Source organism: Vulpes vulpes, chromosome 1 (assembly GCF_048418805.1).
Source record: "Vulpes vulpes isolate BD-2025 chromosome 1, VulVul3, whole genome shotgun sequence".
In the NCBI taxonomy this organism is placed as follows: Eukaryota; Metazoa; Chordata; class Mammalia; order Carnivora; family Canidae; genus Vulpes; species Vulpes vulpes.
In genome coordinates, this window is record NC_132780.1 from 71,882,981 (window position 1) to 71,901,842 (window position 18,862).

Below are 18,862 nucleotides of genomic sequence, written 5' to 3' on the forward strand. Positions count from 1 at the left end.
TAGTAGGTCTGGGGTAGGGCTGGAGACTGCATCTCTAATGTGTTCCCAGATGATGCCCATGCTAATGGTCCCCACAACGACACGTGAATCAGATTACCCTTTAAGGTGTCATTGGGCTATAGGCTCAAATGGCTGCCAAATCAAGAAAGGCATATGTCACAGTTAATAACAATAAATATTTATTTTTAAAAATGAAAATGCTTTATGTTTTCTGTTTATAAAAATAATACACACCTATCAATTTCTTTTTAAATCACAAAATTATAAAGTGCAATGGTTGAAAATCACCCAGGGTTAAATACCACTCAAAACAGTGTGCTTTCTTTTCACTTGATCACGAAGAACACAAGTCCCAAGTTCCAGTATTCCTTTGTATTACCTTGTCTCTTAAAATCAGATTGTGAAGCTGGTAACTTTCAATTTGCTGCCCATCAGCTAAGAGTTCGTTGATTTTTTTAAAAAGATTTTATTTATTCATGAAAGACACACACACACAGAGGCAGAGACACAGGCAGAGGGAGAAGCAGGCTCCATGCAGGGAACCCAATGTGGGACTCGATCCCGGTACCCCAGGATCACGCCCTGAGCCAAAGGCAAATGCTCAACCGCTGAGCCACCCAGGTATCCCATGAGTTCATTGATTTGAATTCAGTTCCTCCCCTTATGGTAGATTTGCTCCCGTATCCTATGATTTCCAGCTGCTCGTTGCCTGGATTCAGAAGCAGGGAAAGACTTTCTAGTCATCCCTGCCAGGTTGAATGGACCTGAAGACATCCAGAAGAGAAAGGAGATACGTGAATCCTGAGAATGATTTTTAAGAGACTTAAAACGCAATTCTGAGTTAAGATCATTAAGAGTTGATGGACGTGGGGTACTGTATCCACATTAATATTTGGGGAAATGACTTAGGACAGTCATTTAGAGGAGGTAAATCTAGATAGATAGAGGAGGTAATCTTGCTTTGTTCCTCTACACTTTCCTCCATGATAGTTAATGTTATTTGAATGTTAAATGTTCATATTAAAGCTATTTGAATGTACTTAAAATAATTGGGATGACAACATAGCCTTATGAGCTTGTTGGTCATTAAACATCATATATGACACATCTATAAGGCTCAATTAGAGTTGATTGAAATACACAACCTGTAAACATAAGATGAAAGATTCCAAACCTCAAATTGACTTTACTAAATATTTACACACTTTTCTTTGTCTACTTGACACAGCCACAATTCCTAATTCAGCATACAGTGAGAGGTAATTATAATTGCAAATCTATGATATGTTTATATTTTATAATTTGAGGAAATTTTCAAAGTGTGTATATATCTATATGGATTTACTTATATTTGTAATCCTACCATCAGGCAAACAAAATAAAGCAAAAAAAAAAAATAATACATCAGCATGCAGCTAATAAGGTGTTAAGAGAGCAGGTTGTTCGAAATACTCATTAATAACTCAACCATCTAGCGTAGCAGTTAAATACATGGTATGTAAGTTAGCATTTTAGACAAATGATATTCATCATTTTAAGTACCAAAATTTAGGTTAAAAAAATTTTCTGAAACACATAGCATTCCCTCTTTAACCAAGACTCCTGAAAATACTTTAATCTTTGAGCTACAATATGTTGTAATCATCATCGATTATTCTTCACTTGTGTTCTAAATCATCCTAGAACACTATGACTTTGGAAACTTGGAATCTGGGTTTTACTCATAACCATTTTCTTTCACAAAAGTTCTAAGTGTTCCTGGTTGAAATTTTTTTCAAAATGCAGTAAAATATAACAAAACAAATAAGAATCATCCTCAACCTCACAGTCCAGAAAGAATCATTAACAGTTTAATGGCTTTTTTGCACACCATATGAGTCTCCAAGGGCTTCCATGACAAATGACCACAAACTGAGTGGTTTAAAACACAGAAATTTGTTCTCTCACAATTCAGGAGGCCAGGAAATTAAGGTATCAGCAGGGTTGGTTCCTTCTAGAGGCGCTGAGGGAGAATCTGTTCTAAGCCTTTCTCCTAGCTTCTGGCAGTTGCCAGAACAGACGCTTTGACATTCATTGGCTTGTAGACACTCTGCTCTAAGCTTTGCCTCCAACATCCCATGGCCTCATTCTCTGTGTATATTTCTCTCTAATCTCTCCTCTTCTTACAAGAATACGAGACTTTGGATTTAGGGCTCCTCCTAATCCAGCATGACCTCATCTTAACTAATAACCTTCTTAAAGACACTGTTTCCAATAAAAACATCTTCTGAAGTTCTGGATGGACATGAATTTGGGGGGGGGGGGACGCTCTCCAATCCGTTACAGGCAATGTATAATATATTTGTATAATTATAAAGAAGAGTTTACATTTGATATATACCTTAGTTCTCTCTTCACTTAATATATTGTGGAAGTTTACTCATGTCTTTCAAATTCAGCTTTTTAAATTTATGGAGTGTGTTCTGTTATATTAATATCACATCATTTATATAACTAACCTGCTACTTCAGACGTTTAAATCATTTCTAATCTTCACTATCATAAATGACTCTAATGAATCTTCCTGTGCCTAAATCTTTGAGGTCATCACTGCTTATTTCCTTAGCATAAATTCTCGTGAGTTGAATTGTTGCATAAAGAGTATGACCATTTTAAAGGCTCATGATAGATCATGTTTAATGGAATTCCAAAAAGAGTGTACCAATTTACTGTCACCTCAAGTTGGGCTCCATGCTCAGCGGGGAGTCTCCTTGAGGATTCTTAGCTCATTGTGACCTATTAAGGGTCAGAACAAGCAACATATTCAATCAGCAAGACTGTAAGAAACTAATGCTGGTCAGTGGAGAAATTTGAAAAGACTTAAAATATATCGGGGTGCCTGGGTGACTCAAGTCAGTTAAGCATTTGATTCTTGATCTCAGCTCAGGTCTCTATCTCAGCATTGGGCTCCATTCTGGGTGTGGAGCCTATTTTAAAATAAATGAATGAATGAATGAATGAATGGACATAAAAGACGTAAACTGTAACACACCAAAAAAAGGATACACAAATAGCCAACAAACAGCACCTTGAGATCAACACCTGGGCTAAAATCAAGAGTCCGCTGCTTAACTGACTGAACCGCTCAGATGCCCAGAAATAATACATGGACATTAAAACATAATTTGAAAAGTTATGACAACTCTTAGAAATTGCATTGGCTGTACGAAAGGTCTTACAAGTATCTTTTATAAGCATTTCTATATGGTCAGATAAATTTTCTCACGGATATTAAAATAAGCCATTGCCACAAATGGGTTTTCTCTTCAGATCTCTGTTCACATTCCTTCCTGGCGCCTTTGATGTTTTTTATCCTCCTCCACATCCACGCCCCATCTCCCTCTCTCCCATCACATACCATCAACATGCCACACACCCTACAGGACCCAGTCCAAACCCGGTTTCCTCAGTTACCAATGCCCTCTTTCCCCCGCTCCCACTATCACTGAAAAGATCCCTTCCATCTTCTGTTCTCATGGCACACTGTTTTGTTTTGCTTTTCAGCAGTTTGTTGGGTCTTAGTAATTTTGCAACATGGTCTAGTTATCCCTGAGCATGTTCTTTTTCCCTGTGGATCGTAGACATCTCCAGAATAGGAGTGAACAGCGGAGTCATGTCTAAATACTCGGATTCTTTTTGTGACTGTGGTTCCAACAGTGAACATTTGAAGGGCATGCATCTGAACTCTTTGGAGGGGGGGTGAGGTAATGTTGTAGGGCTGTGAGAAACCGGGCATTTCTGGAGTTTCCACAGCCCGCCCTCCTTCAAAGTTGTGACGACGCTGTTTCATTAGAAAGGTCCGCCCAGACCCTCTCCAACACACTACATGCAAATGCCACGTGCACGCCTGTGTGTGCATGTGTGTGCGCGCGTGTGTGCAGCGGTGATCGACCCTGGTGGCCGCTCTGCAGGGAGAGGCCACGTCGACCTCGGGGCTGCTTTCCCCCAGCTCCTTAACGTCTCCCATCACTGGAGTTCTCGGCATTACTTCCTTGAAGGTGCTCTGGGGGCTCTCCGGGGTGGAAAGCAACCTCCGGCCAGCGCAGCGGAGCCGCGAGAGGTGAGGGGGGTTGCAGAGGGCGCGCATCCTCCAAAACAAAGCGATCGCAGACTTGCTCAATTCCGACCGGGCCGGCGGAGGAGGCTTTCCAGGTCGGCACACAGCCGGGGCCGGAGTCGCTCCGGGCTGGAGGCTGGAGGCTGGAGGCTGGAGGCTGGAGGCTGGAGGCTGGAGGAGCCATTTCGGCTCGGGGATGCAACAGGATTTGGGAGCCGCGGGCAGGACCTGAAAGGCCACCTTGCGGGCTTTGTTCCCGAGTCGGGGCAGGTCCCCGAGCCCCAGATTTGCGGTCGCGAAGCCGAGCGGAGCCCTTCCTCGCACTAATTGGAAGGGGAAGGGAGTGACTCATGTTACACCCGCTCGTATCTTCCCTCCCCGTAACTGCTAAATTGTAGCTTTAAAAGGAAGTGACATGGGGTGGGGAGAGACGTCAGCTGAGGACCACTTTTTTTTTTTTCCCCCGAAGGGTCCACCCCATGGGTGGAGTCTCGCTTTTTCTTTCCAGTGTTGGCTGACTTACAGCTCCTATAAACTAGTGGCAATTTCTGCACCCCCAGCCTGCTCCCTTTCAGTTTCTGATTTCTAAGTCCATGTGCCAGGGGCCGCCAGAAAGGAGGTATGTGCCGTTCGTGCTGTTTGCAGGCGACTTCACCTCTGGGCGTGGCGGATGCGTGTGGGTCTCTCTCTGTCCCTGTCCTCTCCTCGGCTGGACCTCACTAAAACCTCTGGAAGGGGTAGGTACAGGACGAGGAAGAGTGGAAGGTGGAGGAGGAAGTGAGGCGACAGTGGGGACGTGGAGGGACAGAGCCTGCCAGGCAGAGGGGCTTTGCTGCCAGGGCAGGACCCTTTCTTTGTGCTCAGCCGGGGGAGCGCTCCCGGCCGGGGTGGGCTTCCCAGCTGCTGCTCCGGGCTGCATTTCCCCTCTGCGGCCCCCTCCCCTTGGTGGGGAGGAGGAGGGGGGCGGTGGAGAGCGTTTTCCCTGCAATAGATGAAGCTGGGGAGAAGGTTCCTGTTACGGATCGGTCTCCTGTGTCATGCAACACGTTCTTCCGTCCCTGGCGTTTCTATGGCAACCACAAAAATAATACTCCACCAAAGGCCGCCCCGATATAAATTGATTTGTTCGTATGGCGTTGGGAGTCTGCTGCTTTCCGGCCGGCGATTGCCTCCGCTTGCTAAAATCCAGCGTGGCTTTGTGGCTACCCCTCAGCCACTTTCATTTTGGTTTTTCCCTATCACAGGAGGGCTGGGGGAGGGGTGTTGTCAAGGAAACGGGCATTGGTAATTACCTCTTTATTTACTTAATTTTTGGCCTCTGGATTTCTCCACCCTATCTAGGAATTGTGGAAGGAATGACTGGGTGTCGATGCAGGTCCGCCGGTCCCTGGTCTGTCTTAGAAAACCAGGGCTCTAGATGTGATGTTAATGTCTTAACCAGACCAAGCAGGGGGCCAGCCCTCACTTCTGGAGAGGAGGCGAGATCCTTGAAAAAAAGTTTAAAAGGGTGTCTGAGAATGGGCACCGATAGATATAGTATCATCTGCCTCATAGGGTTGCCTCGTAGTCTAAATGTTCAAAAGAGGGCTTCTTTGCTCTAGCCTGAACATATGCAGAAAAAAGAAAAAAAGCTAAGTTCAACAAGTAGGAGTGAGTAACAAAAGGTAACCAACGGCAGGATTCTCAGTTTTTTGCACATTGTCCTTGGATGGATCTCCATGCCAACGGCTCTCATTAAGGGTCCCTAGGGTCCATAGATCTTCTCTTTTTCAAAGTTGGGAAAGCGTTAACCCATCTGTGATTATGAATCAAGCATCTGCAGTTAGAAAAGACTATCATGACAAGAGGGAGAAAGTGTGTGCATGGAAGTGTGTGTGTGTGGGGGCAGTGGACAGGGACAACAGGGGCAAATCAAAGTCCTAAGTTAAAACTATTGAATCTTCTGATTATCCTCCTCCATGGGGAGAAAAAGAATTGATTTTCAGGAAAAATATAAAGTATGAGAGAAAGGTACTATGCACCCAATAAGCAAAGTTAAATATAATTAGAATCAATTGCACATCTGCTATAAAAGCATAGTCCGAATGAGCCGACAAACAGGTAGGAATCAAACTGAGGCTTTTATTCAGTATATCTGAGGAAATATTTGATAATGGACAGACACCATTCCCTTAATTCGGGCATTCCGAATTACAAATCAGCCTTTATAAGACAGATCAATAGTCATCTCATCCTCAATTCTTAAGATTGCCTGTAAGTTTGAATACAGATTTGTGAAGGTCGCTCAGCTCTCCCAGTGCCTTCCTGCTATTGAAGCCAAAAGCATTACTTAGAAACCTCAGAGTAACCCTTCGGTGTGGAAACAGGAAGAAGGGGTGGTTTGAATGAGGTTCTGTTTGCAGAAATCCTTACCTACATATACGCTTTTATCCAGGACTTACAAAAGTTATTATAGTGCAAGAGATCTCGAGTGTTTCAGATACAAAAGTTACTTGAAAACGGGGACTACATAGCGTGGCACAAGACTAACTAGAAGCAAATGGAGTTAAAGCCCAGAGAATTAGTTAAAGGGCCTAAAGCAGGGAAAAGTGTCATTGAAAAGCATATGACTCTCGCTTTGGAAATGCGTGCTAGTACACATGGCAGTTGAATTGTAAGCTTCCGATGTTTGCAAAGAGCATGGAAAGCAGTTGTGCTAAGTTACTGTTTTTCTAGCCTGAAAATGGTCCTCAAGGATGTAGAGTCACCCTCATGACCCTGGAAAGCAGCTGCCCAGTGTGGAAGTCCAAATCTGTGAGGGGGGCACTCTGGAGTTTCCAGACCTAACCATTTCACAACAAAAAGCCTTTTTTAAAAAAAAGATTTTATTTATTTATTCATGAGAGACACACAGAGAGAGAGGCAGAGACATAAGCAGAGGTAGAAGCAGGCTCCATGCAGGGAGCCCGATGTGGGACTGGATCCCTGGACTCCAGGATAATGCCCTGAGCTGAAGGCAACCGCTGAGCCACCCAGGAGTCCCAACAAAAAAAACCTTATGGAATGGAGTTCAAAGGGCAAGAATCCTTTGGAAGCACAGCCAGGAATAAATAAATACTGTCCCATCATTGGACCCTGAGTGGAGGTTAAAAACATAATTAGCAGCCCTGACCTGACCTGGGTAAGGTCAACGGAGCTATAGATGCAGAGCAAATTCAGGGTCCCAGGAAAGAGGCTGAGTAGAGGTGACACCAAAGAAAGGACTTCCGGAGTTGGAGTTATTTGCCCATGGAGCTGAGACCTCAGTGTCTGCAAGGCTCTGAATTGGGTGCCGTGACGTTTGTGAAGGATGGAGAAGTTGTAGTCTGGGCTCCCAAGTTAAAGATCCACCAAACCGGAGTGACAACACGTGCCGATGTGCACACAGCTGGAGAGCAGGAGGCCAGGACTCCTGGAGGGAGATGAGAGAGAGCAGATGTAGGTTGGTTAGTTTGAGGAGAACATGATCAGGATGGGGATGCAAGGTTGGAAGTAGAGGAGACGGACAATTCAAGGGGAAGAAGGCAAAGTTGTCCCAGCTGATGGAGGTTGGGGTCAGGAAATGAAGCATGGTTCTTGGTTCTTGTCCCAAGTGGGGAGAGTTCTGTCTTTAGTGTGGAAATGGGGCAGGTGTACTCTATGCTGGTGAATATAGATTCAGGGACAGAATTTTGTCTAAACCAGAGGAAGAAAGACTGGTAGGAGAAAGATGATGTGAGCAGGTGGTGAAATCCTGCCTAGTCCAATTGTTTTTGAGATGAAGCTCCAAAAAGTAAAGACCAGACTTAAATCAGATTTTAAACAAGTGAGAAATTTGGAAAAGGGAAGGAACCCCCTCCCTGCCCCTACAACATCATCCTCATGATACCTACCATTGCCATCTCTTTAGATTGTGGGGTGTTCAGATAAGCGTGTGGCCAACTTAACTGCATTTTGTGCAATTTCTTTATTGTCAAAAGGAGGTTTAAAGGGTATGTGAAGACTCTGCATTCACAGTTCTGAAGGATTTTTGAATGCCTAAGTGTTTTGAGAGACATAGGTGATCAAATCTGGCTTCATAATCACCCAGCACTATCCAGAGTTGGGGCATAGAGTTGCAACAGTCTTTGCCTAAGACAGACTCAGTTTGGAAAGGAAGTTTTGGTGCTCTGAAATTTGGCTTCATGGTGTGAAGCAGGGAGGACCACTGCTAAGGCTGTGGGAAAGAGAAAGCTCAAATCAGGAGCTTGTGCTTTCAACAATATTCATTGTGCATCTTTTGTCTGCCAAATGCTACCGACTCAACTGTGAGCAAAACTGGATACAGAGTAAATAGCTACAGTTTTCAAATATCTGAGGGGTTTTTCAGGGAGATACTGTGACGGATTGATCTCCATTTTCTTCTAATGACTAAGGAGAAAGCTCTTAAAAGCAATTTTCATTTGCTTTTTGAATTTTGAACATTATCGTGGAATGATCCATCTAACCTGTCTCCTCTATTTTTCAAGAGGAACTCTGACTCCACCAAAGATTTCCTACCTGTCTTTAATTTTGTCCTCATTTTGTTCTACTTCCTCCTTTAATCCTAAATCCTACTTTTCCATCACCCTTCATTCATTCATGTATACATACATACATGCTTCCATCATCCATCCATGTATTCATTCACTCAACAAATGATACTATCATGTGTCAAGCGCTATAAATTATGGATATAGCAATAAATAGGAAACTATTTCTTTTCTAAAGAAGCTCAGGAACGAACAGAGAGACAAATGTGGAACAAGTCCCTTAAACAAGTGAGGGTTATTTTTGAGAGAGGCATTTATTGGCTAATGGCACTGCATGCTTCCTTCATTGAACAATTTTATATATAGATTGTGCTGAGCAGAGGAGGAAAGAGTGGCTAGCTGTTTGACCATTATCCATCTTAGAATTTTCTTATACCTTTCATACTGGTTGAGCTTATGGCTGGTGTCAGGAAACATTTGTTGATTAATGAAATGGGAAGAGGTGGGATTTCTGACCCTGGAGCCATAGAGGAATACAGTCCAGAAGACTTACATATTCTCTTTCTCTCAAAGTTCCCTCATTGCGAGTTACTTGTAGACTTCTATGGGACTATGGCTCCCTCCAGATGGACTCCAAGTATAGCATATTTATTTATTTATTTATTTATTTATTTATTTATTTATTTTTTTAAAGATTTTATTTATTTAGTTATTCATGAGAAACACAGAGAGAAAGAGAGGTAGACATAGGCAGAGGAAGAAGCAGGCTCCATGCAGGAAGCCCGGTGTGGGACTCGATCCTGGGACTCCGGGATCACACCCTGATCCAAAGGCAGATGCTCAACCACTGAGCCACCCAAGCGTCCCCAAGTATAGCATTTTTAAAAGAGAAACTCCCCCCCCCCATCAAAATTATATGCCCATCGGTTTACTAGAGAGCCTCTTGTCCTTTAGAGCTAGATTTCCCATAATGCATTTCAAGTCTGTATCTCCTGACAAAACCAAGTAGGAACATCTTAAATCTAAATATATAAACTAAAGAATGTTAAAACCTCGTCAGAGTACTTCCTGCTCGCATTTCCTGATGTCATGTAGCTTCTCTTAGAATTGTTTTGCTCCCACTTGATTTCTACCTTGGCATGGAGATTATATGGGCAATATACTGAAGTTCATCTGAACTCCACCCCCCTCTGCTTGTTTGACCTTCAGAGAAAACATTTAGCAAGTTCCTCTTCTTTGTTATTTTGATCTCAGATGAGGTCAGCTTCTCCTTCCAGCGGGAAGCTGTTCCAGAGTTCCAGATAACTCCAGTTGCCACAGATCTCTCCCTTTTGAATTTGAGTTATACATAGTGGCTATTCCATGGTTATTTCTATGTAGGCTTCTACAAGAGAACAGAGGCACAGTTTGGACTTCATAGTTGTCTGAAGCTGATTGCTAAAATTCCTGCAGATTATTCCTCAGTCTGGGGGATGGCAGGTCACCTGCGGCCGCCATCAGAGATGCCAGGTGACCAGCCAGCCTGTCAGTTCCCTGAGAATGGTAATGGCCCACTTTAATGAGGACATCCTGCGTGCCCGGCTATTACAGGGACCGCACATCTATCAATTCACTTTGTCCTCATAACACACCACGCAGGTAAAACTATTATCAGTTTCCATTTTACAGACACAGAAAGATTAGTGAGTTATTCACCTGGTTTCACAATATGGAACAGAGGTGAGATTTGAACCAAGGCTATTGCTTTCCAGGGCCCAGCTGTGTACCACTGCTCCCTCCACACCGTTGGTGCTGTATTCATCCCTCTGTGCCCAGGACCTGCATGGCAGCACATACTGAGCGGATGTGCAGTAAACATCTCTGGCATGATGATCAGATCTCTACCATGCACACCTTCCCCTGTATCCCTTAAATCCTAGTTTTTGGGAACTGCAGAAACATTGGAAGTGACAGTGGTCACTTGAACTTGGGGTACAGCTAGGAGCATAGCTTAGAAGACAAGCTTCCATGGTTTTCTGGGAACTTTGTTCCGGTTTAGCCAGAGAGGTGACCTGGTAGGGAAGGGCAAGGGCCCTGTGGTTAGAATAGCTGAATAGCAGTGCAGGGTATAACATCAAATTAAAGATCAACTGGGACGCCTGGGTGGCTCGGCGGCTGAGCGTCTGCCTGCTGAGCGTCTGCCTTCGGCTCAGGGCCTGATCCCGGAGTCCTGGGATTGAGTCCTGCACTGGGCTTCCTGTGGGGAGCCTGCTTCCCCCTCTGCCTATGTCTCTGCCTCTCTCTCCCTCTGTGTCTCTCATGAATAGATAAAATCTTTAAAAAAATTAAATATCAGCTGTTCTCAAAACTAATTTTTAAAGATTTATTTATTTGAAAGAGAGAGAAAGAGCATGACAGGGAGGGAGGGTAAGGGGGGAGGAGGGAGGGAGAGAGAATCTCAAGCAGACTCTGTGCTGAGTGTGGAACACGGTACAAGGCTCCATCTCACGACCCTGAGATCACATCCTGAGCTGAAACCAAGAGTCAGACGCTCTGACTCAGCCCACTGAACCACCCAGGAACGCTTCAAAACTTAATTTTTAACCAAGGATTGACTTTGCTGAGAAGTTGCTCTTGAGGACCCTGGTGGTGGCTGCTTGAATGGCTCCAAGGATTGTGCGTGGAGAGGCAGACTTTCTTTTCTGTTGTCTCTTGTCAACAAGTTTATCACCAGCGTAAAGGCAGAGTACTCTCTGGAAAGACACTGCCCATGCTTATCTCAGACAAACTTTGAAAGGAGAACCGGTGAAATGAATTGACCAGGAGGGAGATTTGGTCTCCTTCCCAACTCTGTCAACTCGCTTGTAAGCTGTCACCTCTCTGTGGACAGAGGTTAACCCAGGCTGATGAAATTTTAAAGAGCCTGGCCATAGTGAGTGCTTTTTCCCAGGATGCTGCCAGTATCAGCCTGTCATTGATGCAATCTCTGAACCTTCCTAGTGGGTCCAGCTCTTTGCTCCTCTTTTCTCTCCTCTGCTGTGGGGAAGGGCCGGTTGCATGGACACACGGTGAGCAGCTTCCTTCCCCAGCCGTGCCCCACCCTTGTGCCTATCTCCTGAACCTTGGCCTCCATATTCCTGACATTCTTCTTCCATCCCACCACCTGTCCTTCATAAAATGTCACTCTAGATGCCTTTATATTAAATGGCAATTCGCCCTTTACGCCTCTAGCCTAAGGACTGCCCTGAGTGCTTGCTGATGGCATGCCCTTTCTTCTTTTTTTTTTTTTTTTAAGATTTTATTTATTTATTTATTTATTTATTTATTTATTTATTCATTCATTCATTCATTCATGGGAGAGAGAGGGTGGGGGGAGGCAGAGACATGGGCAGAGGGAGAAGCAGGCTCCATGCAAGGAGCCCGATGTGGGACTCATTCCCAGATCTCGGGATCATGACCTGCGCCAAAGGCAGACGCTCAACCTCTGGGCCACTCAGGCGTCCCTGGCATGCCCTTTCCAATTGCACTGTTTCTAGCACCAAGCAGAGTATCTGGCACGAATGAGTACTGTAGCCCAGTGAAAGGTAGGCACAGGGAGTCAGGGGTGACATGTGCCTCATCTGATGCCCCCCCCACCCTGGTCTTCCCAGGCTGACATTCCTTTAGGACAAATTCTCAATCTGGAAGGTGTTGACATCTTGGACCAAATAATTCTTTGTTGTGGGGCCATGCTGTGCATTGCAGGATGTTTAGCAGTAACCCTGCGGCTACCAGCCATTCCCCTCCCCTCCCCTCGAGTGACAGCCAAAAATATTCCACATATTGCCAGATGTCCCCTGTCGGGGAAGAGTCACCCTTAGTTGAGAACTTTCAGGAAATCTTACACCCGACACCCAGAAATCCAGTTAGCCGGCTCCCTGAGCCACGGAACCCATCTCTCTGGACTAACTTGCACTCACCAGGTTGAAAAGGGACAGCCCAAACCAAAGGGGCAATTTGTTCATTTCAATGAACAAATAGATAAGTGAAAAATAATAAAATAAATGAAGAGCAGACTTGTAACCCTTAAGTCCTCAAGTATGGCTTACCCACAGGTTTCTGCTTCGATGGCCCCTGCCCCTCGGCCTGCTGAACTCTCTGGGGGACAACCCCTGGGCGGGATAGATTCACGTATCTAAAGAAAGAATTGTGAGAGCGATTGATAACTGACTTCGAGCCTTTGCTGGGATTTCCTGATTAATTCCCAGTTTCTAGGCCAACCCAGGGAGCTCCACTCCCAGGTTTCACTGGTTATTTATTTGCCTCTTAGCGCCCTCCCCTCCCAGTCATGTAGGCATTTCAAGCCTCTCCTCTCCTGCCTTCTGGCTTAGTCCAGAGGGCCACTTACACTGGGTGTCCCAGGACCAGCCCCTACTTCAGGCAAGGCCCGGCTCCCCAGCCCATTGCCTCGTAACGCTAGGTGTTCAGTCACCCTGTATCCCTTCTCCCTTCCAGGACCGGAAGGATGGGCATGGGGGTGTGGCTTGGGTGAGTCTGTCCTTCCAGACTCCTATGCAATCCTCGAGCCCCTCACGGCATTTCTTACTGAATCCTAGAATCCAGTCTACCAGCGGCCAAGCGCTGAGGGTACAAAGATGAGCCACACAGGGTCTGCGTGCAGGAAGGGACAGCATCTATAAAAGCGTTGCGTATGCTTGCATGCTGTGTTCTTTCCCATAACCTCCCTGGATCTTCTTTCAGGGTTAAAAGACCTTCTGTATCTTCAAAATCAGCAGAAATTCTACATCTTAACCCCCAAATCACATGGAAATTTAAGAAGTGACTTAAGACCAAATGATATAATGGAAGTCATGTGGTGTCACTAAATGCCTCATTTGACCTCCATTTCTGGTGGAAGAGTGGGGGTTAAAGTTTAATAGGGGAAACAGAGAGAGAGGACTGCAGAGATATTTTAAATGTGCCTGGTTGTTTTAATTATTTATATTGGGTCCAATTTTAGCCAAACTGGGACTTCATCTCCCACCCCTACCCCCACCTTTTCCTACTCCTTCTGTCTTCTCAAATGGCTGAACTGTAATTTGTCTTTAAGACAGTCTGGTCGTAACAGCTTCTCTCTGGCTTGGCTCTCCAGAGAAGATGTACCTTTCTTGAACATGTGCTTTGCCAGGCTGGGATCTAGTTGTGTCCTGTGGGTGTTGGGCAAGCATTGAGTTGCAATATCCTAAGAATGGGTGCACCATGTGACACAACCCTGCCTGCCTCTCTGGGCAGGGAGAGGATTAGCAGACTGGTGAGCAAGGTGTCCTGCCCTTTTCAGAGTCCACAGGAACATTTCATTAGCCAGAATCTAGAGACTGCTGGGCCTCCTTCTCTAGACACGTTCGACTGGGCCACAGAGACTGGGGGCCTTTTAGGGACCACAAGAAGCAGCATGGCATAAGGGAGGATCAGGGCAGGGTGGCAAAGCCTGGGTTGGGTCCCCATCCCTGGCCACCTGCTTCCTTTCTGTGGGATGGACCTTGGGCTCCTTGAGACCAGAGCTGCCTGTCCCTGGGTCTGCCGTGGCCCCACACTGGGAGATAGCCTTGTGCATCCCATGGCTTCATTTCCCAACCCGGTTGGGCAGGAGGCCAGGGTAGAGGCTAACTTCTTCAACCACCAACATGGTGGGGCCATTTTGGGAAAAGTGTGCCAGCAAGTGTGCAGGGCTGCAGGATAAACTGGGCCCAGGTCACCCAAGCATCAGTTTGCTGAAAGATCTAAGATTCATTTTATATAAAAAAATAAAACAAACATAGATATGCCAGGATAGAACATGCAGCATTTATATGAACTTTTAGGACAAAGCATGCTTGGTTGTTTGGATGGCTTTAGGCCATGGCTCCAGACCCTTCAGAGTTAGCTTCCTCTGCTGAGGGGAACATCTCTGTGGAAAGTTTTTAGAGGAAAACTGAGCTGGATGATCTCTGAGTGACTTTGTGGGAAGGAAGAGTCGATTTATCATACTGTCCCTCCCACCACCTTTCCTCTTTTCCACTGTCCCTAAATGGTGAGTCTTGGGGATGGGATGGGTCATCCCCGTGGACCTTGACTCAGTTTTCTTCCTTGTCTCTTTGTTCCTGATGGTATAATTGATGGAAGGTTGCTTGAGTCCCTCTCTTTTTGGCTCTGGTCACCCACATTTTTGGACTTTACTCCCTTCTACTGGAATAACCCCTTTTCTGGATCAGCCCAGCACCCATTCTGTTCTTTCTAATCTCTCTTCCTTTCCCATTGCCTTGACTGTCTCTCCAATGAGGAGTTGCTTTAACTCCTCCTGAGTACTGATATCTTTTATCTTATCACTGGTTTACGATACATTACCTCCTGTTCTCATAAAGATTTTTCTCAACTGGGGTTATCTTTGGAAATTTGAATAAAACAGTCAGGCATGTGAAATCTGCCAATTCAAATCCTAACAAGCTGTTCTAAAGGTACCCCACTTTCAGGGTCCCACGCTCTCCAGGAGGTGGAAGAATAACCTAACCAAACATTATATAAAAAGCCTGGGCAGATCGTGTTGTAATAGAGGGAAAGAGGGGCACTCAATATCTAACTACTCTAATAAACCACTTTTTTTTTCCCCTTTACAGTAAGATGGTGGTGGAGGAATAAAAAAATCTGAACTGTGGACTTTGTCCAGGCACAAGCAAACTAAGTTTTATTAGATTTATTTGAGAATAATAAGGAAGAAGGGTAGGCCTCTCGTGTATGTGTGTGTGTATGTGTGTGTGTCCCTGCTCTTTTCAAAACCATGTTTTTGTGCTGCCCGACTGGCTCAATCAGTAGAACACGCGACTCTTAATCTTGGGTCAGGAGTTCAAGCCTCATGTCGGGTACAGAGATTACTTAAACAAATAAAACCATGTTATCACGCATGGATATCCAGAATCACCTGTCCCAACGTTTCATTGAAAATGGAGATAATGCCATCAAAGTATTAGGGTGCTGTGGCATCTGTCTGGCAAAGCATATTCCATTTACGAGATAGTAGACTAGCTGAGGACAGATTCAACCATGTGGAAGACAGCCCCAAATCTGCAGTCTCTGGTGGGAAAAATTATTGTCAAAAGCCTGTGTACTTTGCGAGGCTTACTCTGATTTTACCCTGAACCTACCAGGAGCAAGTATAATCCTGAAATTACTGGCTTAAACGTGGTTACCTGTTTGCCTGGGTAAATTGTGAAAAAGGAACAATTGATAGCAAGGTAGAAAAAGAAAGAACAGTCAGTTAAGAAAACTGTCCATAGTTGAGAGTCACTCATATCCAGCAGAACCGTGGTCCTCGGCCCTGGGGTGGCATCTGATGTAATCCATTGACTAAGGCAGGAAAATCCAGATGACTCTGGAAAGGTTTCTGTCAAAAACAAAGAAAGGTTTTGTCAATTTTATCTTTGGCAATTTAGTTCTGGATTTTAGCTCTCCAGAGAATTATTTCACTGAAACAAGTTGTCCCCTGGCTAAGATGGTTGAGGAAGGAGATGGCTGCAGGTAGAGTCCAGGTGGCCAGCTGCCTGCTCCTGGCAACAGCCCTCCTTTGGGGAAGCTGGGCTCTGGGCTGGCCTTCCAAGCCCCAGATGGAGGGCCATGGAGCCTCTGTTCCGTGTTTGGTTCCTGCCCCAGACTGCAGTGGAAGGAAAGAGGACGTAAATCAGAGAGTGAACCTCAGTGGAGCTGGCCGAGGAAGGGTGTGCTGACCTAGTCCCCCCACTTGGTCTTGGGTGCAGAGTTGGGGATGTAGCCACAGATACTGTGGAGGGACTAGTACCTGGCTGCCAGTGAGAAAGGAGCTGTGTCTCCCTCACATTATTCTGAGTCTCAGGGACAGAGTCTCACCCATGTTCTCAGCTTTGCCCATCTGTTAGAATTGCCCATCTTGGACCAGCGGATTGAGTCTCCGGTTGCTCCAATTAAAAAAAAAAAAAAGTTTTCTACATGATTCTGATGGGCTGGGAAAACTGGAACCATGTGACAGAAAAAGTGTGGCTAGGAAGACGGTGACTCCAGACAAACAAAACCAGAGCTATAAGGAGGAGGATGCTACATTTAAGGTCATCATGTGCCAGGCAGCATTCCAGAAACAGCTCATCCTTACCATGACCCATGAAAGTAGGACCTATCATCTCCATTTTCAGATGAGAAGACTGAGGTTCAGTAACATGTCCAGGGTCATGTAGCCCATAAAGGCAAACCAGCCCTTTGGCTCTTGAGTCCCTGCTCAGGTGTTCAGGTTGAGACAGGAGACAGGACATAGCCTCTTCAGATCCTCAGGGTGCAAGGTTCCATGTTAGATGAGTGTAGCAAGGAGCTAAAGATTTACTTCATAACTAAAGACAAAAGAACCAAAGAGGATAAAACCAGTTAGGTAAGGATGTGGTGGAAAGTTACAGTAGAAAAAGTCTGGAAGGTTCTGTTATCTCTGACCAACATATATTCCTAGAATAGAGGTCGAGTTAAATTATTGAGTTGTCCCACATCAAACCCAGCTTGCTAACATTCCATGATTAGCTGGATTTTTGACAAGTAGAATATCCTACCCGCCTAGAGGAATGCTGCTTTGTTAGCGATGAGGCCCTGACCTGGGTGCAGTATGGCAGCTACGTTCCACTGACACTGTGGTCATGTTATTAATACACCAAAGCTGGCTGTTTTTCTGGAATAGTGTGGTGGATGTGACTGGCTATTCAAGTCATTCCTATTGTGAGTTCTCATCATCCACCTGCCATGGCCAGGTCCCCACGCTGGATGCCTTGGACACCAGATGGAAGCTCTTGGGCTCCTGAGGAATTGAGGCTTCTAGGAAGGCAGATGTACAGAGGAAAACATTTACTGATGTTGTATGGCCTTGGTGCGGGGCTGAATCCTCTACATCACTTACTTGTGCAGTAAGTCACGATTACCACACAACGGTCAAGGTCTTTGATGGTGGACTTCACAGTGAAGACCAAAGAGATCGTGGAAGACAGGAAAAGGCATCTTGCAGTCTGGGGGCAGGCAGCACAGTCAGGGAGAGGGACAGGATTTGGAAGGATGAACACAGGCTGGGCAAGTCAACAACAGGAGGAAGGGGGAGGGTGGGCATCAGGTGTAGGGGACAGATGACCAGGGGCGCAGACGCAGGGGGATCTGGTACAGCTGGGCCAGGCTGCAGCCCACGGAGTGGTGCCCTGTAGGAAGTCTGTCCTGCCCTCCTCACCGCCCTGCCTGCCCTCATTTTTCATTCTAAAAACACCCTGCATTTCCGAGAGAGAGTAGCTGTTAGTATTTAAAATTCTCTCCTTGTTCTTCCCTACAGGGTAGCAAGCTCCTTGAGGCAGCTTGGTATCTCCACTCCCCAGGGTGGTGCCTCAGTAAATATTTGTTGAAGGAATGAAAGGCATCCTCTAAGGAAGGGGGGCCTTGCAGGGGGAGTGATTGCCCCCCCAATGCTAGCCAGCTGTTGCCCTACAGCCTGAACTGCATCCCAGCAACAAGCGGTCAGGCCAGGCTGGTGGGGCTTTAGTTAAAAGAAGACACTGAACCTCCTTCTCCAGGAGATGTTTTGTTTGTGAGCCTAAAATGTAGTTCGGTACCAGTCCTGAACGTGTACATGTGGATGCCTTCAATGGTGGCCCAAGAAGGGTCATGAGGATCAAGTGTCACCGCTTGGCCAACTCAGGTGCTCCGCTCTGGCAGGTAGCTTGCAACGATAATGCTATGGACTTAGCCACTGACATCTTCTTTCAAACGAACTTCTTTCCCTGAAGACACTGGTTTGTTTTCTGGGAATTGTTAAATGTCTGCCTGAGTTGGACAGATTTGAGGAGCTGCCCATTGGGATGATCAGGGCGCCATCGAGTGGGCAAGGCATTGTGGGTGTGGAACCTGAACGGACACACAGGAACTTGTACTTGGTGTGAGATTCTGCATTCGCTGTCTTAATTCTTACTACATTCTCAACCAGGGGGCCTTACATTCTTATTTGGCACCGGGACCCCCAAATTATCCAGTCCATGTGGCATTGAGTCTAGAGAGGTCTGTTGGATATTCGTGAATGCCAGCGGCAAAACTGTAGTGGTAAAACTATAGTCCTGCCCTAACTCTGGACAGCTTTTCAAAAGAGGGCCACATAAAAATAAATCGGTGACCACCAGCTGCTTAGAGCATAGGTGGTACTGCTACCCAGTCCACCTTAGTCATCTCAGTATAGGAAGGGGGAAGTCCGAGACTGAAGTTGCCTCAAATATGAGAAATGATTTCT

At 45.6% G+C, this 18,862-nt stretch overlaps 1 protein-coding gene across 3 annotated transcripts in view; it reads left to right on the plus strand.

Annotated features, from left to right (window-relative positions):
- Positions 1 to 3,759: 3,759 nt before the first annotated feature.
- The window catches only part of AGPAT4 (1-acylglycerol-3-phosphate O-acyltransferase 4), a 126,938-nt gene continuing 111,835 nt past the window's right edge, over positions 3,760 to 18,862 (plus strand). The window contains exon 1 of one of the 3 annotated variants that reach the window (XM_026015917.2): positions 3,760 to 4,099. The gene's annotated coding sequence lies outside the window, so the exon portion shown is untranslated. Of the gene's footprint in view, positions 4,834 to 18,862 lie in introns of all 3 variants that reach the window. The other 2 variants (XM_026015914.2, XM_026015915.2) reach the window with 2 other exon arrangements.